We start from the raw sequence: 15,440 nt of genomic DNA on the forward strand, positions 1-15,440 counted from the left end.
CCCCGGGCAGCCCCGCGCCGTCCACATCGGACGGTCGGCGGAGCTCTCTGGATCGATCAAAAAAAGACAGGCCCCGAGTCACGGGGCCAACAACAACTTGATCTACCTTTCCACCCTATAGAAACACAAAATTAAGATGGCTTTCATAATACAATGGAACTGTAGAGGACTTTTAAACAATTACAGTGACATAAAAGACATACTAGGAGCACACGCTCCTGTCGCCTTATGTCTACAAGAAACAAATTTAGGTCCCCAAAAAAATAACTTTCTAAAGAATTACACTGTTTTCCGCCGCGATCGGGAACAGGCGAGCCGACTATCGGGAGGCATAGCCATCGTAGTGAAAAGCGGCGTCTCGGCTCGAGAGCTTAAACTAAAAACAAGACTTGAAGCTGCCGCAGCCACTCTGGTTGCCCATAAAACCATCACAGTGTGCTCACTATATATCGATCCGCACTTTAATTTAACACTACATGACTTAGAGGATCTTTTAGAACAGCTACCAGAGCCATACCTGGTAGTTGGAGATTTTAACGCACATTCATATTTTTGGGGAAGTGAGAAAACTGACGCTAGAGGCCATCTCGTAGAGGATTTTATTTTATGCAATGACGTCTGTTTACTCAACTCTAATAAACCTACATACTGCTCCCCAACCTCGGGGAAAATGAGTGTTTTAGATTTGTCTTTTAGTTCACCGTCTGTTTTTAACGATTTTACCTGGAGTGTTTTAGATAATCCATATGGAAGTGATCATCTCCCTGTTGTAATAAGTCTCTCATCATCACCAACAGTCGTTCCCACAAAACCACGATGTTGGAAGCTACATTTAGCTGACTGGCAACTTTTTAGTGCACAAGCCACATTAGAGAACATAGTTTTAGAAAATACTGACATCAATGAGATCAATGAAAAGTTCACAAATTGTATCTTAGCTGCCGCACATTTAGCTATTCCTCAATCCTCTGGAATAGTAAAACAAAATCACAAATACTGGCACACAAAAGAATGTAAAGATGCAAAAAAGAAACAAAACAAAGCCTGGGGCATTTTTCGGAGATATCCAACACATGAGAATCTCATAAACTTTAAAAAAGCAAGAGCAAAAGCACGATACATCAGACGCAACACAGAAAGGGCATCATGGCAACAATACATATCCTCGATAAACAGCTCAATAACATCCAAAAAAATGTGGGAGCAGGTGCGGAAGTTCACTGGAAATTTTACTCCTTTCACATTCCCAATGCTAACAACACCCGGTACTCAAACAACATTAGAAGAGCAGGCCAACATATTGGGTGAGCATTTTGCTACAGTATCAAGCTCAGCCAACTACACACACTCTTTTCAAAAGCACAAAAAAATAGTAGAAAAACAAAAACTTCCCTTCAGAACATGCGTACATGAAAACTACAATCAGCTAATTACAATGCAGGAACTAAACGCATTACTAACATCCGGTAAAAAGACAGCACCAGGCCCAGACAATATACATTATGCCATGCTTGCTCACCTCTCTGAGACTGCCATAGAAGCTCTCCTGAAATTTTTCAATAAAATATGGATGAGTGGAGAAATCCCCCAAGCATGGAGAGAAGCAATCATTGTACCCTTTCTAAAACCTGGCAAACCACCAACTAGTCCCACCAGTTACAGGCCAATAGCACTCACTAGCTGTATAGCAAAATCATTCGAAAGCATTCTAAACATCAGACTAACCTTCATACTTCAGTCCCGGCAACTTTTAGATATACACCAATGCGGATTTAAAAAGACATGTTCCACAACTGATCACCTTGTTCGCTTTGAGAACACAGTCCGGGAAGCGTTCATCCACAAGCAACACTGTATCGGGGTCTTCTTCGACCTGGAGAAGGCTTACGATACCACGTGGAGGTTCGGTATCCTCCGTGACCTAGCGGACCTAGGTATCCGCGGCAGGATGCTGAGCTGTTTGAACGACTTCCTAACCAACCGCACGTTCCGAGTCCGCCTAGGCGCAACCTTCTCCAACACTTTTATTCAAGAAACTGGTGTACCCCAGGGGTGCATCCTCAGCACGACCTTATTCATAATCAAAATGAACTCAATAGGCAAAGTAATCCCAAAATCCATAATGTACTCAGTTTACGTAGATGACCTCCAAATAGCATGCACGTCTTCCAGCATACCTACCTGTGAGCGACAGATACAAATAACAATAAATAAACTGGCCACCTGGGCAGATAGAAACGGATTTAGATTTTCTCCTCAGAAAACAGTAGCGGTTCTATTCTCTTTGAGACGAGGCCTACAGGCCGACCCCACACTATATCTAAACCAGACCCCATTACCTGTCAAACAAGAGCATAAATTTCTAGGAGTAACTTTCGATAAAAAGCTCACTTTCTTGCCACATATAAATAGCTTAAAGAAAAAAGGTTCCCAGGCCCTCAATATACTGAAACTACTGTCAAGAAAACGCTGGGGGTCTGATAGGGCATGCCTGTTACATATATATCGTTCTCTGGTTCGCTCTAAGTTAGACTATGGGTCCATCGTATATGGCTCAGCAAGACCATCCTACATAAAACGACTGGATCCTATCCACAATCTTGGTTTAAGGTTGTCTTCAGGTGCTTACAAAACTTCACCAATAGCAAGTCTGTATGTGGAAATGAATGAACCTTCCTTAGAAGATCGAAGAACTGCACTAACTTGTACATACATCCTCAAAATCCTTTCTCAGCCCAAACATCTCTGTTACCCAATTGTGACGAAATGCCCATCCCGAATACTCTTCAATAACAAGCCTCACGCGATTAAGCCGTTGCTCTTGCGCTTCGAAGAAAAATGCCAAGCTCTGGACATACTAAACGAAACTAAAAATATTGCCCCAAGACACGAAGCGCTACCACCGTGGTACACTCTCCCCACAGTGTGTGACGTCACACTAACACGCTTCAGTAAAACCTGTACACCACACGACCATATAATACAAGAATATCTAGCACTACAAGAAAAATACAGAAATTACACTGCATTTTATACTGACGGGTCAAAAACTCATGCTCATGTAGGAAGCGCAGTAATACAAGGAAAAAATGAACATGCAGTACGACTTCCCTCATGTGCTACAGTTTTCACCGCGGAGTGTTATGCTATTAGTGTCGCGGTACAGAAAATAACAAATGAAAACATCAAAAACAGCATCATATATACAGATTCACTGAGCGTCCTTACAGCATTAAACTCCAAAAATGCCACAGAACCACTGATTGGAAGCATCGTACACAATATAGTAAAGGTCACAGCACAAAAACATGTTATAAAATTCTGCTGGGTTCCCAGTCACATTGGCATTAGGGACAATGAGAGAGCCGACATGTGTGCTGCACAAACCAGAACCATGGAAATAAAACATGTGAATTTGCCTCCTAGGGATTACATGAAGTTATTGCATAGCAGACTAAGAGCCAAGTGGCAAGCTTCTTGGGAAAATGAACGACACAACAAGCTGCATACCATAAAGCCCATTTTAAAAGAATGGAAATCATGCCGCCATAAAGAACGTTTTATCGAAGTAATTTTATGTCGTTTACGCATAGGTCACACACACATCACCCATAACTTCTTATTAACAAAAAAAGACAAACCTGTGTGTGAAATGTGTGGTGAGGAGCTCACAGTAAATCACATTTTAATTTCTTGTTCACATCTCGAAGAACTTAGAAAAAAATTTTTTACGGTATTTTACAATGAACACATTCCATTTCATCCCGCATTGCTTTTAGGCGAGCAAACACTTGTCGAATTTTCACTTGTTTGTAAGTTTCTAAAGAAAGCCAATGTTTTAAATCTATTATAATGTAACCTCTGTACATTTGACATAACATCTCCCCGCAGGGAGGCGTCTGCAGCATGCAGACGTTGGTGAGTGGCGACACCACGGGGTTAACCCGAGCATCCGCAGGGACATCCCCGCAGGGGGATGATGGTGAACAATGCGTCACCACGGACCCGAGCATCCACGCTTAGCCGTGCGTGGCATCGCCGTGTCCGGGGAAAAGGAGATCCTGGTGGTTGAGCCGATGCCGAGCGTTTGGACCCTTAAGGCCCCTCGGCGGAGGCAACACACCACTTTGGCCCCAGCTTCCTGCAGACGGCACCTCCGGCCTGACCCGACTGGGGGAAATCGGCAGTCGCCTTTTCCTGTTCTCCTCTCATCTTTCACTTTCCTATCTCCTTTCTTACAACTTTCCTGTATCCTCCTCCCTTCTTTGTTTTTTCCTCTTTTTCCTGGCGGCGAGGGTTAACCGTGTGTGACCAACTACCCTGAGTTGAGTCATATTAGGTTATAGTTAAGGTGTACAGCTGGCGTGGGCAGGACTTACTTTCAAGTTCCTGTCGCGTCCCCTTGTTGGACTCCATGGTGGGTGGCTGGCACCATGACCGAAAAACCAAATTTTTTTATGGCTCCCCCCCTTTCCAAACTTGATCGCTCTCTGAAAAGAGTGCGGAACGAAGCAGCAGACTTTTTTTCGAAAAAGAAACCGACATTCACTAAGTTTCATGTTATACACAGTAACTGTGAACAAAAGCAAGCCCGAATCATATCCCCATTTCTTGTTACCAAATGCCTAACAGATACCTTAGGGCCTGGCTACAAGGTATCCAAAATGTCAAGCGGCGACCTACTCCTCGAACTACGCGAGAGCATCCAGTGCTCGAAACTTGCAAACATCGATTCCATAGGGGACATCTCTGTCTCCGTGACTCCCCACCGATCCCTCAACTCAGTCAAAGGCGTTATCTCAGAAGCTGACTTTATCCACCTAACAGAAACTGAAATGCTTCAAGGACTATCCGAACAAAATGTAATAGACGTCCACAGGATCAAAATCCGCAAGGATAACAAGGAAATAGACACCAAACACATGGTCCTCACATTTAACACCAGCAGCTTGCCCGAAACAATCGAAGTAGGATACCTGAAAGTCAACGTAAGACACTACATACCCAATCCCCGTCGCTGTTTCAATTGCCAGAAGTTTGGCCATGGCTCACAAAGCTGCCGCGGCCGCAAAACCTGCGCGAAATGCGCATCAAAGGACCACCAGTCTGAGGAATGCGACGCAGCACTACGCTGCGCAAACTGCGAAGGCGACCACGCTGCGTACTCCAGGGCGTGTCCGTCCTGGAAAAAGGAAAAAGAAATTATTACAATAAAGACCAAAGAAAACATTTCATTCAAAGAAGCCAGAAGGCGTTTTGCACTTAACAACACATTCTCCTTCACAGCGAAACCAAACTTCGCTGATGTGGTGCGCAGGGGCGTAGCACCACACAGCACTCCGGCACCTGCCGCGGCCACTTCCACCGCGCCTGTGGCAGTGCCATCCACGCCCCAGGCAGAGACAGCGAAAGCTGCTCTGCCAACTACAAGCCAGGGAGTGCCGGCCCACGGGTCAACACCCCGCAGGACTTCCCCCCGTCGGGGGAGGCCCGACACCCAAACACCTGCGGAATCTCCGCGGTCGTCCAGCACCTCTTGCGAGGTGATGGACCAAACTCCCAGCCCGCCTGCTTTACAGCGGCGGAACAGCTCTCTTGAGCGGAAAAAAGGCAGGGCCACCATAACGGCCCCAGAACATAAGTAAACTCTCAATCGTTCCTATCCCAAACATAAATATGGCTTTCCTAGTTCAGTGGAACTGTAGAGGAATGTTGAGGAACTACAATGACATAAAAGATATCCTAGGGTCAATCTCGCCCGTAGTCTTATGTCTTCAAGAAACAAATCTAGGTCCACAACATACAAATATCCTGAAACATTATAAAACTTTTAGACGCGATCGTGAGCAGGCAAATAGACTATCTGGAGGCGTTGCGATCGTCGTGCAAAGCAGCGTCCCTGCTCGAGAAGTCACACTCAAAACAAAACTTGAAGCCGTCGCGGTCAGTGTCGTCAGCCATAAAACAATTTCTATCTGTTCTGTATATATTCCTCCACATTTTACATTAACAGTCCACGATTTACAAGAACTTATCAATGAACTTCCAGAACCGTATCTAGTAGTTGGGGACTTCAACGCTCACTCCCCTTTTTGGGGAAGCGAGCGCTGTGACTCTAGGGGTCAAATAATCGAAGATTTTATCATCACAAACAATGTATGTCTTTTAAATACAGGAAAAGCCACCTACTGCTCCCCTACTTCGGGGAAAATGTCCTTTTTAGACTTGTCATTTAGCTCACCTTCGGTTTTTAATGATTTTAAATGGGATATCATTGACAACCCATATGGCAGTGACCACCTCCCTACACTAATCACTTTAACATCCCCACCGGAAATAATCCCCACAAGGCCACGGCGCTGGATGCTTCACCTCGCCGACTGGTCACTTTTTAGAGCAAAGGCAAATTTAGAAAATATACTTTTAGATAATCTCTCCATCGACCAGATAAATGAAAAGTTCACTAATTGTATCATCACTGCCGCACTCACAGCTATTCCACAGTCGTCAGGAGTGGTGCAACAAAATCATAAAATATGGTGGACAAAAGAGTGCAAGAAAGCAAAAAAACTACAAAACAGAGCTGGGGGTAAATTTCGCCGGTATCCGACACATGAGAATCTCATAAATTTTAAAAAAGCAAGAGCTAAAGCTCGGTACGTCCGTCGTAGTGCCGAGAAAAAATCATGGCAAACTTACGTCTCTTCCATAAACAGTCACATCACATCTAAAAAAATGTGGGAACATGTGCGAAAATTAAATGGTAACTTTTCACCATACACAATTCCTTTTTTAACAACACCCGGCACACAAACAAGCATAGAGGAACAGGCAGACATACTAGGGGAACATTTCGCTGCAGTTTCAAGTTCATCTCACTATACACAGTCTTTTTTAAAATACAAAAACACAGCTGAAAAACAGAGGCTCCCAACAAGTGGAGCCACAAATGAAAAATACAATTGTCTAATTACCCTCCAAGAAATCAATAAAGTACTATCTGCCGGCAAAAAAACTGCTCCAGGACCCGACGAAATACACTATGAAATGCTTGCGCATCTTTCCGAGCCAGCCGTGGACGCACTTTTAAGATTCTTTAACACAATATTCATGTCTGGGAAAATACCGGAAGCCTGGAAGAAAGCTATTATTGTACCTCTTCTTAAGCCTAGTAAACCCCCAACTTCTCCTAGCAGTTATAGACCCATAGCCCTGACTAGTTGCCTTGCCAAATCCTTCGAAAGTGTCCTAAATATAAGACTAACCTTTGTTCTTCAATCTGGTGAACTTCTTGATATCCATCAGTGTGGATTTAAAAAGGGATGCTGCACTACAGACCACCTAGTCCGCCTTGAAAATACTGTCAGAGAAGCTTTTATACACAAGCAACACTGTCTTAGCGTCTTTTTTGATTTAGAAAAAGCATATGATACTACCTGGAGGTTCGGGATCCTCCAGGACTTAGCTGAGCTTGGCATCCGTGGCAGAATTCTGAACTCAATTAAAGACTTTTTGACTAACCGTTCATTTAATGTTCGTCTAGGCTCAACCCTTTCGAGGGATTTTATTCAGGAAAATGGAGTGCCTCAAGGGTGTATTTTAAGCACAACTCTTTTTATTGTAAAAATGAATTCTCTTAACAAAATTATACCAAGGTCCATAACATATTCAGTCTATGTCGACGATCTTCAGATAGCGTGCACATCTTCCAATATATCTACATGTGAAAGACAAGTACAACTTACAATCAACAAACTGGCAACATGGGCAGACAGGAATGGTTTCCAGTTCTCACCACAGAAAACAGTAGCCTTACTTTTTTCACTGAAACGAGGCTTGCACACAGATCCCACATTACACCTAAACCAAACCACACTGCCTTTAAAAAAAGAACACAAATTTCTAGGCATCACCTTCGATAAAAAGCTTACTTTCCTGCCTCACATAAACGCACTAAAGAAGAAAGCGTCGCTATCACTGAACATACTTAAAGTCCTTTCACGCAAACACTGGGGTTCTGATCGGGTATGCCTTCTACAGATTTATCGCTCTGTAGTACGTTCCGTTTTAGATTATGGCTGCATAGTGTATGGATCAGCACGGCCATCGTACTTGAAGCGACTGGATCCTGTGCACAATATGGGTTTGCGTCTTTCAACTGGTGCTTACAGGACATCACCCATAAATAGCCTTTACGTGGAAACCAATGAACCACCACTTGCAGACAGACGAACAATGCTTACATGCTCTTACATTTTAAAGATCCGTTCCCAGCCTAAACACATCTGTTACCCACTCGTTACAAAGTGCCCATGCCGAACACTATTTACCAACAAACCTCTAGCAATCAGACCACTTCTTCTCCGCTTTGAAGAGAAATGCCAAGAACTAGACATAATGAACATATTACCTAATATTGCCCGCAAACCTGATCCACTCCCGCCTTGGTACTGCCTACCATCTGTGTGCGACTTCACATTAACACAATTTCGAAAAAAACATACACCACATGAACAGATATTACAAGAATATTTAGCACTCAAGGAAAAATACAGAGAATACGAAGCATTTTATACCGATGGATCAAAATCGGCGCACTACGTGGGAAGTGCTGTAGTTCAGAATAATTGGGAAAAAACAGTACGGCTACCTGAGTGTACATCCATTTTCACCGCCGAGGGTTACGCAGTCTTGGTGGCTGTAGAAAAAATAATAAATGAGAACATTCAGAACAGTATCATTTACACTGATTCTCTGAGCATACTAACCTCACTTCACCATAGAAATGCAGTGACACCACTAATTGGTAATATCATACACAACATAACGAGCGCCACAATACAGGGACAAGACATAAAATTTTGCTGGGTTCCCAGCCACATTGGAATCACTGGCAATGAGAAGGCGGATGAATGTGCTGCGAAAGCTCGCAACAAAGAAATAAAGAAAGTGAATATCCCCTACAATGACTGTATGAAGTTGGTACAGTGCAAGCTAAGAAATAAATGGCAGTCGCAATGGAATATTGAACGAAATAATAAGCTCCACTTAGTAAAACCATTTATAGAAGAATGGAAGTCATGCTCCCACCAAAAACGTTTCATCGAAGTTATTTTATGCCGTCTCCGTATTGGACACACACATCTCACACACAACTTCCTGCTAACAAAGAAAGACAAACCTGTTTGTGAAAAGTGCGGAGATGAACTAACAGTAAACCACATATTATTCTCATGTGCAGAACTCGAATCACTAAGAAAAAAACATTTTACTACCTTTTACCAAGAACACATTCCTTTTCATCCAGCATTGATATTAGGCAAAGAAGCACTTGTCAGTATACCCTGTGTTTTTAGCTTTTTAAGGGAAGCCAGTATTCTTCATCAACTCTAATCTACTCACCCTGTGCTTCGCTACATACAATTATACACCTCAGCCACTTTCTGAATCACGAGAAGGAGGCTGAGGTCTTTATCTGAGTTGTTGGGAGCCTCGAAATCCTTGCCGAGCCAAGGATGTCTGCGGAGGTAACCCAACCTTTAAAAGTTTCTACGTCAGACATTTTTAAAATTCTTGTCTTTTATCTGCTAGTTAGTAAAAATAACTTTTAGGCCCTTTACACCAACGTTTTTATCCACTTTGTTTTCAAACTCTGCTCAAGCATATTTTTTCCATACCTTGTTCTTGGCGCATGATAGCCTTAGCTGCTTATGCGCCAATAAACCCAACACAACACAACACATTTGACATAACATCATCTAACCTTGTGTTTGGCGCATGACAGCCCTAGTTGCTTATGCGCCATAAAACCCCTTATAACTAACTAACTAACGAAGTAGGATACCTGAGTCAACGTAAGACACTACATACCCAATCCCCGTCGCTGTTTCAATTGCCAGAAGTTTGGCCATGGCTCACAAAGCTGCCGTGGCCGCAAAACCTGCGCGAAATGCGCATCAAAGGACCACCAGTCTGAGGAATGCGACGCAGCACTACGCTGCGCAAACTGCGAAGGCGACCACGCTGCGTACTCCAGGGCGTGTCCGTCCTGGAAAAAGGAAAAAGAAATCATCACCATTAAGACCAAAGAAAACATTTCATTCAAAGAAGCCAGAAGGCGTTTTGCACTTAACAAGACATTCTCCTTCACAGCGAAACCAAACTTCGCTGATGTGGTGCGCAGGGGCGTAGCACCACACAGCACTCCGGCACCTGCCGCAGCCACTTCCACCGCGCCTGTGGCAGTGCCATCCACGCCCCAGGCAGAGACAGCGAAAGCTGCTCTGCCAACTACAAGCCAGGGAGTGCCGGCCCACGGGTCAACACCCCGCAGGACTTCCCCCCGTCGGGGGAGGCCCGACACCCACACACCTGCGGAATCTCCGCGGTCGTCCAGCACCTCTTGCGAGGTGATGGACCAAACTCCCAGCCCGCCTGCTTTACAGTGGCGGAACAGCTCTCTTGAGCGGAAAAAAGGCAGGGCCACCATAACGGCCCCAGAACATAAGTAAACTCTCAATCGTTCCTATCCCAAACATAAATATGGCTTTCCTAGTTCAGTGGAACTGTAGAGGAATGTTGAGGAACTACAATGACATAAAAGATATCCTAGGGTCAATCTCGCCCGTAGTCTTATGTCTTCAAGAAACAAATCTAGGTCCACAACATACAAATATCCTGAAACATTATAAAACTTTTAGACGCGATCGTGAGGCGTTGCGATCGTCGTGCAAAGCGGCGTCCCTGCTCGAGAAGTCACACTCAAAACAAAACTTGAAGCCGTCGCGGTCAGTGTCGTCAGCCATAAAACAATTTCTATCTGTTCTGTATATATTCCTCCACATTCTACATTAACAGTCCACGATTTACAAGAACTTATCAATGAACTTCCAGAACTGTATCTAGTAGTTGGGGACTTTAACGCTCACTCCCCTTTTTGGGAAAGCGAGCACTGTGACTCTAGGGGTCAAATAATCGAAGATTTTATCCTCACAAACAATGTATGTCTTTTAAATACAGGAAAAGCCACCTACTGCTCCCCTGCCTCGGGGAAAATGAACTTTTTAGATTTGTCTTTGAGCTCACCTTCTGTTTTTAATGATTTTAAATGGGATGTCATTGACAACCCATATGGCAGTGACCACCTCCCTATACTAATCACTTTAACTTCCTCACCAGAAATAATCCCAACAAAACCGCGGCGCTGGAAACTTCACCTCGCCGACTGGCCACTTTTTAAAGCAAAGGCAACTTTAGACGATATAGTTATAGAAAATCTCACCATCGACAAGATAAACGAAGAGTTCACTAATTGTATCATAACTGCCGCACTCACAGCTATTCCTCAGTCGTCAGGAGTGGCGCGACAAAACCATAAAGTATGGTGGACAAAGGACTGTAAGGAAGCCAAAAAACAACAAAACAGAGCTTGGGGTAAATTCCGCAGGTATCCGACACATGAAAATCTCGTAAATTTTAAGAAGGCAAGAGCCAAAGCTCGGTACGTCCGTCGGTGTGCCGAGAAAGCATCATGGCAGAGTTATGTTTCATCCACTAACAGTCAGATGACATCTAAAAAAATGTGGGAGCAGGTTCGCAAATTAAATGGAAACTTTTCACCCTTCACAATTCCTTTTTTAACAACACCCGGCACACAAACAAGCATAGAGGAACAGGCAGACATACTAGGGGAACATTTCGCTGCAGTTTCAAGTTCATCTCACTATACACAGTCTTTTTTAAAACACAAAAACACAGCCGAAAGACAAAGACTTCCAACTAGTGGAGGTGCAAACCAAAAATATAAGTGTGATTACCCTCCAAGAAATAAATACAGTACTGTCTGCTGGTAAAAAAAACTGCTCCAGGACCCGACCAAATCCACTACGAAATGCTGGCACATCTATCTCAACCTGCCGTAGAGGCACTTTTAAGGTTCTTCAACATAGCTTTTTTCCAGGCCTCAGGTATTTTGCCTGATATCCAAACTATTATTGTACCGTTTCTTAAACCTAGTAAACCCCCAACCTCTCCTAGCAGTTATAGACCCATAGCCCTGACCAGTTGCCTTGCCAAAACCTTCGAAAGTGTCCTAAATATAAGACTAACCTTTGTTCTTCAATCCTGTGAACTTCTTGATATCCACCAGTGTGGTTTTAAAAAGGGATGCTCCACTACAGATCACCTAGTCCGTCTCGAAAATACAGTTAGACAAGCTTTTATACACAAACAACACTGTCTTGCAGTCTTTTTTGATTTAGAAAAAGCATATGATACTACCTGGAGATTCGGAATTCTTCAGGACTTAGCTGAACTTGGCATCCATGGCAGAATGCTGAACTCCATTAAAGAATTTTTATCTAACCGCTCATTTAATGTCCGTCTAGGCTCGACCCTTTCGAGGGATTTTTTTCAGGAAAATGGAGTGCCTCAAGGGTGCATTTTAAGCACAACTCTTTTTATTGTAAAAATGAATTCTCTTAACAAAATAATACCAAGGTCTGTTATGTATTCACTTTATGTAGACGACCTCCAGATAGCTTACACATCCTCCAACATATCAACATGTGAAAGACAAATACAGTGATGGGAATGCTGCGCCAATTGCGCCAATCTGCGCCATTTCGATAAAGCTGCTACATGCTGCTCCAAAAAGGGGCCTTTTTGCAAAATTGCGCCAAAGCTGCGCCAAAACGAGCCGTCGCCAACGTCAGGTACTGCCCTGTGAGGGAACTATGCTTGCGACTGTTGTCCGCCATTGAAGTCTGAGAGTAGCCGGTAAAATCCAATACGATCCAGTTCTCAGTCTTCGTCTAGAGTGCTCCGCATGGTGCTCCGTCTACTTCGTCTCTGATGGGAGAGTGTGACTGAGTGAGGGTGTCGTGAACGCGTCACGCTTTCCACCGCGTCCGAGCTCCGAGCGTTTCCGGTGGGCCGGCACCGGAGGCGAGTAGTTGGTGGAGTGGGCCGTGGCTAGGCCTTGGCGCGTCGGTGCGCGCTCTTGCACTTTCCCGCCGCTCGTTCGCCTCGACTGCGTGGTTTCAGCGGTTTCAGCGGCGTCGTGGCGGCGTCACGATGGCGCTCTCGAAACTGAAAGGTAAGCTTTTTCTCGTTTTTTGCGCCTTTTAGTTTATTCAAATGAGTCTTTCTGGACATAAGAGCTGATGAGTCAGTGTGGCGGGGTTCAAATTTAGAAACTGAACATGACTTAAAGTAGCAAATTGAGCGAATGGCGGTGGATGCACGTTGCAGAACCGCGGTAGTTTGAGCCTGCAAGAGAGGGTGCTGTTAATTCCCGGTTTGTTTACTTTTTATGAAAGAGTACTTGTAGTTTTGTGGCGTTCGTCTTACGCTAGTATCAGCTTCGAAAGCCCTGGAGCACGTGGCGTGCTGGGCAGCCGTGTAACGTCGCTCAGTAATTTCATATTGCCATCCGCAGTTCTACGAATTCCGTGGTTGAAATAAAGCTACAGTGACGTCCGGGCTGCCCATAACAACCTTGCGGCACGAAATGCATAAAACTCGCCGGCGACCGGGCCATTCACGCGCTCCTTTATTCACTCGGCATGCGAGGTCGCTTGGTAGTTTCGGATTGTCCGGCTGCGGAGCCTACGGAATGCGTTTTCCTGACATCACTTGGCTGATTGAAAGACGTCCTTAAAGCGGTGCCTTTGCAGCTTGAGCTGAAAGTGTTATATGGATATGAGCACTGAACTCATGCTAAGGAGTTTTATGTAGCGGCTTCTGAAATAAAGTGTATACCGCGGACGTATATGACGCCGTACATTTCTCACGGAGTTGGTGGGCCTTCTGGCCTTCGTGCTCGTGTTGCTGCCGTAATTAAAAAAACTTCCGAGGCGAAAATGAAAGAAAGCTCCACGGAACGCGGTATTTTGCAGCCTTCCGGCTATACGATGAAGCAACAAGCGTCTTCTGGCGCGCCCGCTACGTTCGTACGATTTTGGCGCTGCGCTGACGGCCCTGTCTGTTGTCGAAGCTTGGCAGGCTTCGCGAATTTACGGCGGAAGCTTTCAAAAAGTAAGGGGAAACAAGGTCGTTTTTCAGGGCAGCAATTAACGGGCGGGTAAGGGATACGTGGGAGAAAGCCTCCACCCTTCCTCGGCGGTCGAGGACTGCATGATAGCGCGATCGCGCGCTCAAAGCAGGTGCGCTCTTTGTCGGCGAAAGTGGTACTGCTTTTATAATTACACGTGTCCGGTTTTTAGAATGGAGCTTGCTCTGCCAAACATCTAGACAGAAGCCTTCAATACTTTGCAATTAGTGAGCTGCAAATTTTTGGCACTTTGCTTATTCTGGATTTATAACAAACTGCTCTTTTGTTTTTACGTGTTCAAATTAACGTTTATCCAAATTAACGTTTATTCATCAAATTAGTGCAGGAAAGATTGCCGGTATGTGCAGCTCAGGTGCTCTGAAAGCCCTGAAAAAGCTACTTTTGCAGCTATTAGTGCAACAGCTACAACCTAAGGACGCTGCAGTGAAGGGCTCTGGAAATTTCGACCACCTAGGTATCTTTAACGTGCACTGACATCGCACGGCCCTCTGGAATTTTGCCTCCATTGAAATTTTGTTAAAGTTAATTTTTAATATTCAGTTCTGTATCGAGGAACGTGTTTCTATAACTTGTACTGCCACGTTTGAATGAAGTGTATAATTGTTAACCATGACTGTTGTGGGAAAAGAACCGTAGTGTTTCCTGGGTCTTTATTTTTTTTTTTAGAATATGTTTAAGCACTCTACAATTATTCTCTAATTTACAGGATCATATTGCTTGCATAACAGCTTTTTATTTCATCAAACTAACATTATTATTTATCGTTTGCAGGACGCAACAGCAAATTTAACTCTGGCATATTGAAAGATGTCGACTGCAATGGAGATTGCTTCGAGGTGTGGTGCAGACCAGGAAAAAGGGAAGAAAATGCTTATTGCATTATTTGTAACCAGACAATCAACTGCTCACAGCATGGTGTCACAGCAGTGAAACGGCATTCACAGAGTAAAAAGCACTTGGAGCTGACCAGCAAGCTTCGGGGCCCTGACGGGAGGCTGAAGAGGCCAGCTGCTGTTCAAGCATCGTTGGATTTTTCATCGACAGGCACGATGACCCATGCAGACCGTGTCACAGCTAGCGAAGCACTTTTTGTTTTGGCATTGACGATAAAAGGTCTCCCATACTCATGGGCGGATACGGCTACACCCCTTCATCGCTTGATGTTTCCTGACTCAAAGGTGGCTAAAGACTTCTCCTGTAGTAGGAAAAAAGTGTCTTACGTTGTGTCAGATGGGCTTGGGCCTTATTTCAAGGGACTTGTGCATGAGGAACTGAATCGTCCTGGTGTGTTTTACAGTATCAGTGTAGATGAAACACCACTGCCAGAACAGCGGTGCCAGCAGTTTGATGTTCTCGTGCGCTACTT

At 44.4% G+C, this 15,440-nt stretch overlaps 1 long non-coding RNA gene and 1 pseudogene across 2 annotated transcripts in view; both read right to left on the reverse strand.

Moving 5' to 3' along the window:
- Window positions 1–15,440, reverse strand: part of LOC149367889 (uncharacterized) — a 196,201-nt gene that overhangs the window by 27,393 nt on the left and 153,368 nt on the right. The window contains exons 3-5 of one of the 2 annotated variants that reach the window (XR_016285197.1): window positions 9,871–10,048; window positions 8,651–8,698; window positions 5,005–5,182 (exon numbers count right to left, since the gene is read on the reverse strand). The exons of the other annotated variant lie outside the window; for it this stretch is intronic. This is a non-coding gene — a long non-coding RNA (uncharacterized LOC149367889). The remainder of the gene's footprint in view (window positions 1–5,004; window positions 5,183–8,650; window positions 8,699–9,870; window positions 10,049–15,440) is intronic. 2 annotated transcript variants of the gene reach the window in all.
- The window catches only part of LOC149367891 (uncharacterized), a 31,672-nt pseudogene that overhangs the window by 9,496 nt on the left and 6,736 nt on the right, over window positions 1–15,440 (reverse strand).

This window comes from Amblyomma mixtum, chromosome 1, assembly GCF_055824585.1.
Source record: "Amblyomma mixtum isolate Tamu chromosome 1, ASM5582458v1, whole genome shotgun sequence".
Taxonomy (NCBI): Eukaryota; Metazoa; Arthropoda; class Arachnida; order Ixodida; family Ixodidae; genus Amblyomma; species Amblyomma mixtum.